Source organism: Schistocerca americana, chromosome X, assembly GCF_021461395.2.
Source record: "Schistocerca americana isolate TAMUIC-IGC-003095 chromosome X, iqSchAmer2.1, whole genome shotgun sequence".
NCBI classification, from domain to species: domain Eukaryota; kingdom Metazoa; phylum Arthropoda; class Insecta; order Orthoptera; family Acrididae; genus Schistocerca; species Schistocerca americana.
The window spans coordinates 202,566,434-202,579,024 of NC_060130.1; positions in this window are offsets into that span (position 1 = coordinate 202,566,434).

Genomic DNA, 12,591 nt, shown 5'->3' on the forward strand with positions numbered 1-12,591 from the left:
GACTAACATGTATGTCACTGTCTAACCTGGTACTATAATCATGGAAACTTTCGTTGTGAGAAAAAATTCTTTCTTTTCTCAGTATACATTTCTTGACATGGATGAGTGCTTCCAGTATATAAAAGCAGGGGAGGGGTAAAATCTTTAGATCTTTAAAGAAATGTTTGCATCGTTTCCTGCTGTTCACTTGTTTCATTATTCTTATAATTATCTTTTGTTTCCTGAAAACTTATGGCCTCTTGTACAATTCCCCAGAAAATCTTCCTGATCTTCAGTATTGAATGTACACAAGCAAAGCATAGACCCCAAACTGTTTCTGCACTAGTATTGTTGCAAAGAATTCTTACTACATAGCTCATTTTTGCTAGTTTTGAATTTAGGGGTGTGATATGACAGCTCCAGCTAAGATTTTCCTGGATATGAATCCCCAGAAATTTAGTTTTGGTGACAGCACTAATGTTTTGGTTATCTATACATATTACTGGTTGTGCTGCATTTTTATTTTCCTCTGTGTGGAAATTCATGAGTATTTTTTTTTTTTGGGGGGGGGGGGGGGGGAGAGATTAACTACTAGCCTGTTTCTGACAAACCATTCAGACACTTCTTTTGTAATATCATTTGCAGAGGCAGAAATATTTCCTTCTTTACTTCCTTCAATCAATAGATTAATGTCACCTGCAAACAGTACTGGTTCAGAATCTCTATTGTGTAATGGGAAATCATAAAAGTACACAAAAAAGAAAGGGACCGAAAACAGAGCTCTGCGGAACACCATGACTTAATCCACATGGTTCTGAAAGCCGTACCTAGAGTTCATTTCCTTCCATGTACTTAATTTTATTTACCTGAGAGCGGTATTCCAAATATGATTTAAGGGGAGCGGAAGGTGGTCAAATCCAAAAAAATTACGATTTTTTGCTACTGAAAATTAATTGGAACATTCCTCTTTAATGGAAACTTTGAATTATTGTTCTACTCGCCCTAGAAGTGGAGTTATTACCATTTTCCCCCACGCCTGCAGAGGAAATGGGCAGCCGCTGAATGCATCTAACACCCTCTCGTGACTTCCTGGCGAACTGCTTGGGATTTTCTCGGCCTGTTACGCATACAGCGCCTTATGTTACGCATACAGCGAGTGTGCAAGTGTTGGCTACGTTGTTTTCTGTGACAAATGAAGCGCTAAGAGCGCGGAACATCGTCTCTTTGCTGTTTACCATTTCGAATTAGTTCAGTGTTGCGCCTGTTATTGGTAGCATTATACTTCTTGTGTAAATCGTTGTTCTGCTTACGATGTCACGTTTTAGTAACCGGGTATATAAGAAGAGGAAGAACATAGGGAAAAGAAAATTAACACTAATACCAAGTTGCGATACTACAATTACTGAAACAGTGCGTTGTTCTGCTAAGCAACACATGGCCAGCAATAGCCCTGTGACATCATCTAGCAAGAAGCTGACTGGTGGAAGTGACAGATTTCGTGAATATGTTAGTGACAGTGATGATATTAACGAAGTACTGAATATTGGATTATTATCTTGTGTGCTGAAAGAAAGTGTTCTGTGCAAAATGTGTTCAAGTGTAGGTGTGGGACTAGAGATAACAAAGCACTTTGGTTTAGCTTGTGAGATGAAGATAATCTGTGCATGTTGCAAGTATCAAGTGACTTTCTACAATTCACATGCCAGTCTCTTTGGTGAAAATGGACGATCTAGAGTGTTTGATGTGAATGTTCGACTTGTGTATGGTCTTCGATCCATTGGAAAAGGGTCTGCTGCTGGTAAACTGTTTTGTGGTGTTATGAATCGCCTCCAAGCAAATTTGGGTACTACTGTGAACTGGTAGGATCCTCTGTTGAAGATGTGGCTTTGAAAACCATGAAGGAAGCAGTGGAGGAATCTGTAGAAATGAACGGTGGTTCTAGGGATTTGGTAGTGGCATTAGATGGTTCCTGGCAAAAGAGGGGTCATAAATCCCTGAATGGGGTTGTAACTGCTACTTGTGGTGATAGTGCAAAAGTGATAGATGTTGCAATATCATCAAAACATTGTAGGTGCAAAAATAAAATCAAAGGAGAGCACAGTGGAACCTGTGAGGCAACTTTTAGTGGATCAAGTGGAGCAATGGAAGTGGATGGAGTGAAACAAATTTTTGAACATTCAGTTCCCAGATACAACGTTAGGTACAAATACTACCTTGGGGATGGTGACTCCAAAGGTTTCAAGACTATAGAGGAACAAACCATATGGAAATGAATTTGTAGTTGAAAAGTTGGAATGCATTGGGCATGTGCAAAAGCGTATGGGTGCACGGCTTCGAAGGCTCAAACAAACTTTGGGTTCAAGTAAGCTTAGTGATGGAAAGAGAATAGGAGGGAGAGGCAGGCTTACTGATGAGGTGATTGAACGTCTACAGAGATACTATGGGTATGCTATAAGGCAAAATACTAGTAATGTTAGTGACATGTGAAAAGCAGTGTGGGCATTGTTCCTTCATACTGCCTCTTCCAATGAATACCCTCAACACAGTCTGTGCCCAAAAGATTCCTGGTGCAAATATAATGCAAAAAAGGACTATGATCACAAACATGGTTTGCCAGCAGCTGTGGTAAATGCAATAAAACCAATTTTTCATGACTTAGCACAGCCAGAATTGTTACACAAATGTCTACACGGAAAGACGCAGAATCCTAATGAGAGCATAAACAATTTGATTTGGAAAGTGATTCCTAAAAGGGTGCTTGTAAGCATAAAAACATTGCACTTTGGCATTTATGATGCAATAGCAACCTACAACCAAGGGAACAGTGTGAAGTGTTAAGTTCTGAAGGCATTAGGATTTACAGCTGGGGTGCACACTGTACGAGCACTAAGAAATATTGACAGAGAAAGGATAAGAGGAGCAGAAAGAAGAGAAAGGCATATGAAGTATGATGGAACAACAGGCCAGAAAAGAAGACAGAAGAGGAAGCTTTTAGAGGATGAAGAAGAAGACCCTGATAATCCATCCTATAGTGCAGGAATGTATTGAGAAACTTTGATAGCCATTTCCCGTAAATTAGAATTTTTCGAATATGAGGAACATTTTCTCAAAATCCACTCAAGCTAGAGATGAAATTTTTATACAGCACTCCTAGTGGTCAAACTTACATTGTAACACAGCCATTTGGCAATATGTTCAGTAGTTTCATTTCACTTTAATTATAAAGCAATTATTTGTAAAAAAATTTGGGTCATTAATTAAAAAAAAATTGGAAGGAAACTAGAAAAGGTACTCCAAAATCCCTCTGTCATAACTGCAATACTAAACCACTCTATATGTAAAAAAAAATTCAAAATTTTCTATTTGGTAGTTTATTCATAAGTGTTCCTCAAACTTAGTGATTTTAACATGGGCAGCATAGGCACCTCCAGCTCCCCCTTAATCCACTGATTTGGCGCACCTCTCACACCACAAAATTCAAGCTTTCTCAGGAACAGAATGATCGATAACATCAAAAGTTTTTGTTAGGTCCAAGGCTGCACGACAGACCTCCCGTCCCACTCTTCGGCCCCGCGGCAGCACTCAGCTCCTTCAGAATGTAACAAAATGCTGTGTCAGATTGCAGCATTCATGTAGGGGCATTATTCTGCTGATCGATATTTTTTCACATGCGTTACCAGTGCTTGTCAGCTTATACAAACACATACTAATATTTTCTTTAATGATGTTACAGCCATTTGACTGCAACAATTTTTATTTTATTGCTATATGGTTCAGCATTTTATACCAGTTTCATATATTTTGGCATATAAAAAGGTTACTGTACTTGAAAATGGCCTACGGCCAAACTCAGGATCATATAACAGTAAAATAAAAATTATTACTGTCAAATGCAGTAACATCATTAAAAAAGTTACCATGACTATGGTTCCAGCCAAAATAAAAATTACACACAATCAGATTTTCAAAATTAATAAGGTAAAGCAAACTTCACAAATGTTATGCGTAAAATATCGAGTAAGAACGTTACCTCTATTTTTCGGGCAGGATAATGGAAACCCCCAATATCACTGTCATCTGATTGGCTCTCTCTCGTCACGACCACATGGTCTTCAGTATCTTCACTGTTGCTGTCCTCATCACCCAATAAATAAATTACAATATTATGAACAGATACTTCTCTTACACCTTCCTTTATGTTTCACCTTGTAATCTCTTTCCACGCGTGGTTCACGACGTCCTTCCAATTTTCTGTAGTTATTCGTGTGACAGCCTAATTTACCAGCCTCTCTGTGTTTTGCAACGTAAAGGTTTTGTTTCGCTCCGCAACATCTGCTTTTATTTGAGCCCAAATGAGTTCATTTCCTTTGTAATGGCAGTGGTATAGTGGAAGACGTGTAACATTGTGGCTGTAGTTCTCTGCTAATGTATCAATCACATAATGCGTCTTCTGTGGCTTGTATTATTTCACTAATTCCAGAAGTTCCACTTTTTGCATATTCTGTTCAAAGCCTATTTCATTATTTTTCAACGAGCTGACTATTTCATCTCTCCTTGTAGTAGCCATTGGTGCCTTATTTAATTATTCAAAATGGTATGGCGCATTGTCCATTACAAAAACACTACCAGAACTGACGTTTGGTAGTAAACGAGTAACGAACCTGCTAACTGAAGCAATGAAAACTTGAACAGCTAGATTTACTTTCATCTTCTGCTGACCAAAATTAAGATGTAACAATTTGAGTTTATTTGCAAGATGAAGCCCCTCATTTTCTTGTATGGAATGAAGCTTTTCATTGTATTCTCAGCACTCGTTTCTTCCACTCCCATCAACTTAATTCTTAAACGTAGCAAACAAATCTCTAATTAACTTTATCATACGCCATGGATCAAAAATAATATGTACATTATTACCTGAAACAGGATGAGCTGCAATAGTTACATCTAGCTCCTTGGCCATTGCAATATTTGTTGAAAGGCCATCGCAAGTGACAGTTATACAGCCACATTTTCGTCATGTAACACTGTAATGGCCATTTCAATAATGGTCTTCTCCCAGGCAGAAACACCGTCAAGAAGTACCGTATAGGAGTTGCCCAATGGTCAATGACATCGACTGGCATAACAACAAAAACCTCTTTACATTCAGCTTCCTCTATTGCTAATGTTGTTGGAACACACCCAAAATTAACATAGCCCACAAATTCGGTTCCATCTCACTCAGTACACTTCTTCATTGACATTTCATCAAACATTAATGCACAAAATACATCTGGGGACGTGCTTTTATAATTTCGAAGCTTTCTGCTGTAAATCCCAGCAAATGTTTAATAGATTTGTATCATCTACGTAATGTGCGTTCATCTGGCAATAATAAATGTACTGTGAACATACAAGTAGGCAGTTGGAGTTTAAAAGTTTAAAGTTATAGTAAATGGTTTTAACTTTTCAGGATACTGTTGTGCTCCGATTTTGCTACAGTCTAGTATTTCCAACAACATGTCACTATGAAAGGAGTTAATTATATCATTTTATCGTTAACAAACTTTTTCACTTTCAATTGTCCCAAAATATTTGCCAACTAACAACTTTCAGCGTCTGTCTTTAGGGCATGTCAGTCACTGTCTTTAACTTATTCTTATAAAGTACAGTTTTTCCCCACCTTCCTTTCAACCAATCGATAGTACTTTCCTTTGGATCGTACTTTCCCTTCAATTTCTTTCGAGTTGACGGAAATGAATGACGTTTCTTAAATGTAAACAGAAAAAGGCATTTCATTTTCACAGACGTTCTGAACAGCCTCGACTTCATTTCTTGGCTTTCGTGGTTTCCTTTCCTTAGTAACCTGGAAAAGATACAAGCACACAATTATATATACTGATTGGAGTATTTCCACAGTGTAATGCGTATTTCCACATATATAACATGACTTCTAGGACACTGTACCTTATTCAAATGAGGTCGAAATTCAAATATTGTGGGCACAGCATCGTCATTTAACTGCCTTCTATTCGCATGATTTGCAATATAGCAACTCTCTTCAAAATGATCAGAAAACAGTGAATGATTTGCAGTGGGTCAAAAATCTCTCCGCAAGATGCAACTATCCATTTCTGATTGAGAGAATAATCAGAATGAGGGAACCTAAAGAAATTAGTTTTCAGAAAAGTTTTGCAGAAGTAGTATTAGAAAGAAATTACCCGGAATGACTAACCTGTGTAATGTAACATTCTTTCACATTTCAGTTTTTCCTTCCATTCTTGTTATTGCAATTTAAAGCTGCACACGATCGAACCAAGTTTACTCACTGTTGCGCTGCAAGTGTCTGCTCCCTTCCTGTTCAATATGCGCCACTAGCGCCACTTAGCGGTCTAGATGTTTTTTGTAAGTTTATGATGGTGTCCTCCACTGAACAACATAAATAACCTGTTATAATGTATGACTACTGCTTAAGCTTGAGTCTACTTCTGCAATGAGGTGAAAGATTACAAAAATAGCAACTGTACACTTTCATTCTGTCAGGCGAAAGCTCTTAAGCACAACTGAAATGTAATTAGCACCATATTTTTCCACTTAATAGGAGTCAGCCATTTTAGTACACAGTGCTTCCTATTTTGTTGAGTGCATATGGATAACAGAAGGAACAAAATGAGGAAAATACGCCTTTATAGCCACGAATACAAAATCTTATTCCGCTTGAGCATAGAGTTTTGTGTCAGCTGTTCATCTGCCATTGCAACCAGGGTCGTACAACAGCTGGCCACATGATGCTGGTTTCTAGTCCAGAACATCAACACAGCCAGGTGTTTCACTGGCATGAGACAGTCCATGAATACCTAAGAGGTTACAAATATTCTTTGGTCTGGTCAAAGATTACAGTCATAATTATACAAAATGGCACCCATTCTCTGAACAACTACAACAACCTCTTACAGTGCATTATATCGACTTTGGTGTTACAAAAATAAAAAAAGAGGGCATTCATCTGAACTAAACACTGTGAAAGATGTCAAATTAAAGGACTTTAATAGTATATGATAACTGCAGATGAAGTTACTATATATGTAGGTGGACAGAGGCAATAAAAGTATGAGAAGTGGTGCAACATTCAATCTATCCAACTTTACAGTTGTATTAAGTGACTACCAAATCTTATAAAAGTACTGTTAGGACCTTGTGAGTCCGTTTAGCTGATAGGAAAAGCTCTACTTAATGATCTCAGTGGTCATACCCCTGAACATATCTGTCTATATTTCATGGGTATTAGTTTACACATGAGGCAGAGAAGGTAGCATACACAATTCATTTATTGTTTAACAGCATGTTCCATTAAAAAAAAGCACAAATAAATGTAATCCCAAGAAATTTAAATCTTAGACCCTGCCATGTAACTTCTAATGAACAACGTGAAGTGGTACGTTCTGAAATCTCAATATCAGATGACATACACTTGTCAAACAGACTTCAGCTGACAGATGGCACAGAACCTAGGCCTTGAGTAATGGATGGTGCAATCTCAAGTACACTATGATCTACACCTTAAATCATGTGTCTATAATTTAATTGGTTAATACCTGTTTACATAGTACTTGGACCTCGAAGCTGCGTAATATCTCAATTTCAGGATGAGCAAATCATAGCATCATGTATGTAAAACTAAGACCTCAGGTGAGAGGTGACATAACTCTCAAGTAACAAATGACCTGTACCTTAAATATGTACTGCTAAAAGCATAGACCTTAATTGACCAGTCAATAATTTCAGTACCTTGGTAGTGAGGTAACATGCATTTCTATTTTTACTATAATTCTTTTGAGAGGACATAACTCAACAACACACATGAAACAATCATTATATGACAAATTTTGTGTAAAACTAATGGTATTACATTAAGCTGAGGTTCATACAACCAAAGATAAAAACTTGTACCTAAAGTACCTCATACTGAGACTCCAATTCTTAAGGACTATAGAGTAAGCCACGCTGCTAGGTAAACAAGTGACTCATCAAGTCACCTAAGATCTCTTCATTGGTTACAAAAGTACAGTTATAAGTCCATCATCAACGGTGTATAGATAATTCTTATATGCAACAACAGCAAATATATTATAAGGAAAGGAAACACTGAGGGTATCTCAGTGACAAAAATCATATGACACTAATTTTTTGATAACTGATGAGTATTGTAAACTACACCAAAATAAATATACCAGTCAATGTGAATATTATGCTGAAACAATAACTCAATATCATTTTTAAAATTAACAGATTGGAACCATTTTAAAACTTACCTTCAAAAGATGGTAATCAATAATTGGAACTGTTTTCTCATCTTAGTGACATTGTCACCAAAGGCAATTAAATGCCTAAAGGATATATGTATCACATGCTATGTAATCTTACACCACACATACATCAGTAGTAAATTTAAAAAGAGAGCAGTTACTGGTAACTGTTACTGATATATACCTTTAGAAGGAAAACATTTATAAATTTACACAATGAAAACCTTTATGGAGTAGGTGAAAAATTTGTATGTGGGTGAAATAAGATTGCATGATGTCATATCCCACACCTGGTAGCAACCAATGGAGCATATTTTTTTATCTGTTTCTATAAAACTAATCACATATGGTGAGTTCTAGAAAAAAGTAAGGGACTAATAGATCTATTATTGCACTTTGTATCTCCAGAACAACCTAAATTTGAAATGGGGAAAATGCGGACAATACTGTGCAAGATCCACTGTATGTAAACTGAAGTGGTTAACAATCCATTGATAAACACAGTTGTGAGCAATGTAATAAATTCTATGTAGGTCAAAGAGAGGACAGGTTAAGACTATGTTTCAAGAGCATATCCACAAGCTAGTAACTCAGTTTTAGGTATTCCTTAGAACACACCGTAGGACACAGGAAAGGGTATTTGTAATTGTTACATCAGTTAGATGAAAGGTACTACATGGGTTTACTGTAGCAAATTGAGATTTTTTGTCATTTTGAATCACATCTGGAGGAAATCTTGACTGAACAAAAGGATTTGTGGAATAAAAATTGCTCTGAGAATTTCACTGGAATTTTATTAAATTAACTTCTCATGTTAACTTACCTAAAGACTGAGCTGGTTGCTGTAAATGCACTGGCTGCTTATGGTCTCTCTGTCCCTTTATCTGATCTATACCTTCTTTAACCACATTAGTGTATTTTAACATAAACAGATAATACAGACATAGCTACTGGTTGCACTCACACATGCATTATGATGCTATTGATATTATTATACACTGAGGTGACAAAAAGTCATGGGGTAACTCCTAAAATCGTGCCAGACCGCCTTTTGCCTGGTGTCGTGCAGCAACTGGACGTGGTATAGACTCAAGTCGTTTGAAGTCACTTGCAGAAATACTGAGCCATGTTGCCTCTATAGCTGTTCACGATTACAAAAGCGTTGCTGGTGCAGGATTTTGTGCATCAACTGATCTCTCGATTATGTCCCACAAATGTTCGATGGGATACTTGTTGAACAGTCTGGGCGGCCATATCATTCACTCGAATTGGCCAGAATGTTCTTCAAACCAATCACGAACAATAGCCTGGGGACATTGCCATCGATAAAAATTCCATCATTGCTTGAGAGCATGAAGTCCATCATGGCTACAAATGGTGTAAAAGTACCCAAACAACCATTTCCAGCCAATGATTGCCTCAGTTGGACCTGAGGACCCAGTCCATTCCACATAAACACAGTCCCCAGCCTTATGAAGCCACCACCAGCTTTCACATTTCCTGGTTGACAACTTGGGTCTGTACCTTTGTGCGGTCTTTGCCATGCTCAAATCCTATCATCATATTGTACCTACTGACACACTGAATGGATCACGGTTTTCCAGTCAATTAGGGTCCAACCAACATGGTCACGAGCCCAGCCCAGGTGCTGCAGGCGATGTTGGTCATCTGCTGCTATAGCCTATTAACGCCTTATTTCGCTACACTGTCCTGATGGATAAATTCATTGTGCATCCCACATTGATTTCTGTGGTTATTTCAAGCAGTGTTGCTTGTCTGTTAACAATTACAACTCTACCAATACTGGTCACTTCACTGTACATGGAGATAAGCAATGCCTGAAATTTGGTATTTGCAGCACACTCTTGACAACGTGGATTTAGGAATATTGAATTCTCTAACATTTCTGAAATGGAATGTCCCATGTCTCCAGCTCCAACTACTATTCCACATTCAAAGTCTTAATTCCTGTCATGTGCCCATGATCACATTGGAAAACTTTTCACATGAATCACCTGTGTACAAATGAGAGCTCTGCCAATGCACTGCCCTTTTACACCTTGTGTATACGATACTACCCCCATATATAGATATTCATATCGCATATCCCATGACTTTTGTTACCTGAGTGCATATTCGTTTATTTTCTTCCTGTTAGTTATTTCCTGTTTTTGTTTTTGGTTTTGGTTTTTTAGGGCGCAAAACTGCTATGGTCATTAGTGCCCGGTCCGTGACTTAGGAAACAGTAAAAACAGAAAATCGAAACCAGCAGAAATGGGAACGAAACTAAAGAAATTGGAGAAACTAAAAGCAGAATGAAGGCTTAAAAATCCACTACAGAAAGGGGTTGGTTGTCCCCAAAAAAGCTTCAAATGACTGACGTCATTTCACTGGCCGAGCGCGTGTCATCTGCTAAAATGGACGATATATCAGGCGACAGCTGTAGACGGGCGCGTAATGGAGTAAAATAGGGGCACTCAAACGGTGTCTTACCGTCCACAGCTGAGAGCAGTGGGGACAGAGTGGTGGAGGATCGCCGCTTAAAAGATGTCGATGGCTAAAAAGACAGAGCCCTATCCGGAGTCTAGTTAAAATTACCTCCTCCCGACGACGGGTTCGGGAGGAAGAGGTCCAAGCACAAGGAAGAGCTTTCACGACCCGCAATTTATTATGGGGAAGTGTCGACCAATGTGCATGCCATAAAAGAACAACACGACGACATAAAACGCTCCGTAGATCGGCGAAGGGAATCGATTGAAAAGCTGGCCGAAGAAGAGAGACTGCAGCCTTGGCCGCTATATCGGCCGCCTCATTTCCACAGGTACCAACGTGTCCTGGGATCCAGAGGAACGCCACCGAGGCACCCCCAGGTGGAGCAGGCGCAGACAGTCCTGAATCCGGTGGACCAGAGGGTGCACAGGGTAAAGAGCTTGGAGACTGAGGAGAGAGCTGAGAGAATCTGAGCAGATAACATACTGTATCCGCTGATGGCGGTGGATGTAGTGGACAGCCTGGAGAACAGCGTAAAGCTCCGCAGTATAAACCGAACACTGGTCAGGAAGCCGAAATTGATTTGGGGTGTCACCAACAATATAGGCACTCCCTACACCTAACGATGTTTTCGAGCCATCGGTGTAAATAAATGTGGCTTGCTTCATTTGTGCACATAGAGCAGCAAATGCCCGACGATAAACAAGTGAAGGGGTACCAACCTTGGGAAAATGACGAAGGTCACGGAGCAGGCAGATCTGGGGACGGAGCCAAGGCGGTGCGGTACCCCAAGTTGTCAAGAAGGTTTTAGGAAAGCGGAAGGAAAGAGAATGGAGCAGTTGACGGAAGTGGACTCCCGGTGGTAGTAGGGAGGAGGGGCGGCTTGCATACCCTACATCGAAGGAGGCGTCGAAAAAAATGTCATGGGTTGGATTAGCAGGCATGGAAGACAGATGGCTAGCATAACGACTCAGAAGGACTGCTCGCCGACTGGACAGTGGAGGATCAGCAGTCTCAGCATAAAAGCTTTCCACAGGGCTGGTGTAAAAAGCTCCAGACACTAAACGTAATCCACAGTGGTGGATAGAGTCGAGACGTCGAAGAATAGACGGCCGAGCAGAGGAGTAGACTATGCTTCCATAGCCCAATTTCGAGTGCACTAAGGCGCGATAGAGGCGGAGAAGGACCACTCGGTCCGCTCCCCAGGAGGTACCATTCAGGACACGGAGGGTGCTGAGGGATCGCAGACAGCAAGCCGAAAGATAGGAAACGTGGGAGGACCAGCACAGTTTTCTGTCAAACATAAGACCCAAGAATTTAGCGACGTCCGAAAACGGAAGGTTGACAGGTTCTAGATGTAAGGAGGGTGGAAGAAACTCCTTATGTCATCAAAAATTAACACAAACGGTCTTATTGGGAGAAAAACGGAAGCCGGTTTCGATGCTCCAAGAGTGGAGGCGATGGAGACATCCTTGAAGACGTCGTTCAAGAAAGCTGGTCCGTTGAGAGCTGTAGTAGATCGCAAAATCGTCCACAAAGAGGGAGCCCGAGACATCAGGAAGGAGAGAATCCATAATTGGATTTATGACAATGGCAAACAGTACAACACTCAGCATGGAGCCCTGGGGTATCCCGTTTTCTTGGGAGAAAGTACGGGAGAGAGTAGTGTTCACCCGCACTCCAAATGTGCACTGCCATAAATTCGCGAAGAAAAAGGGGCAGCCGACCTCGAAAGCCCCAAGAGAATAGTATGCGGAGGATGCCTGTCCTCCAACAGGTATCGTATGCTCTCTCCAGATCAAAAAATATTGCTTCTGTTTGGCGTTTCTGGAGAAAA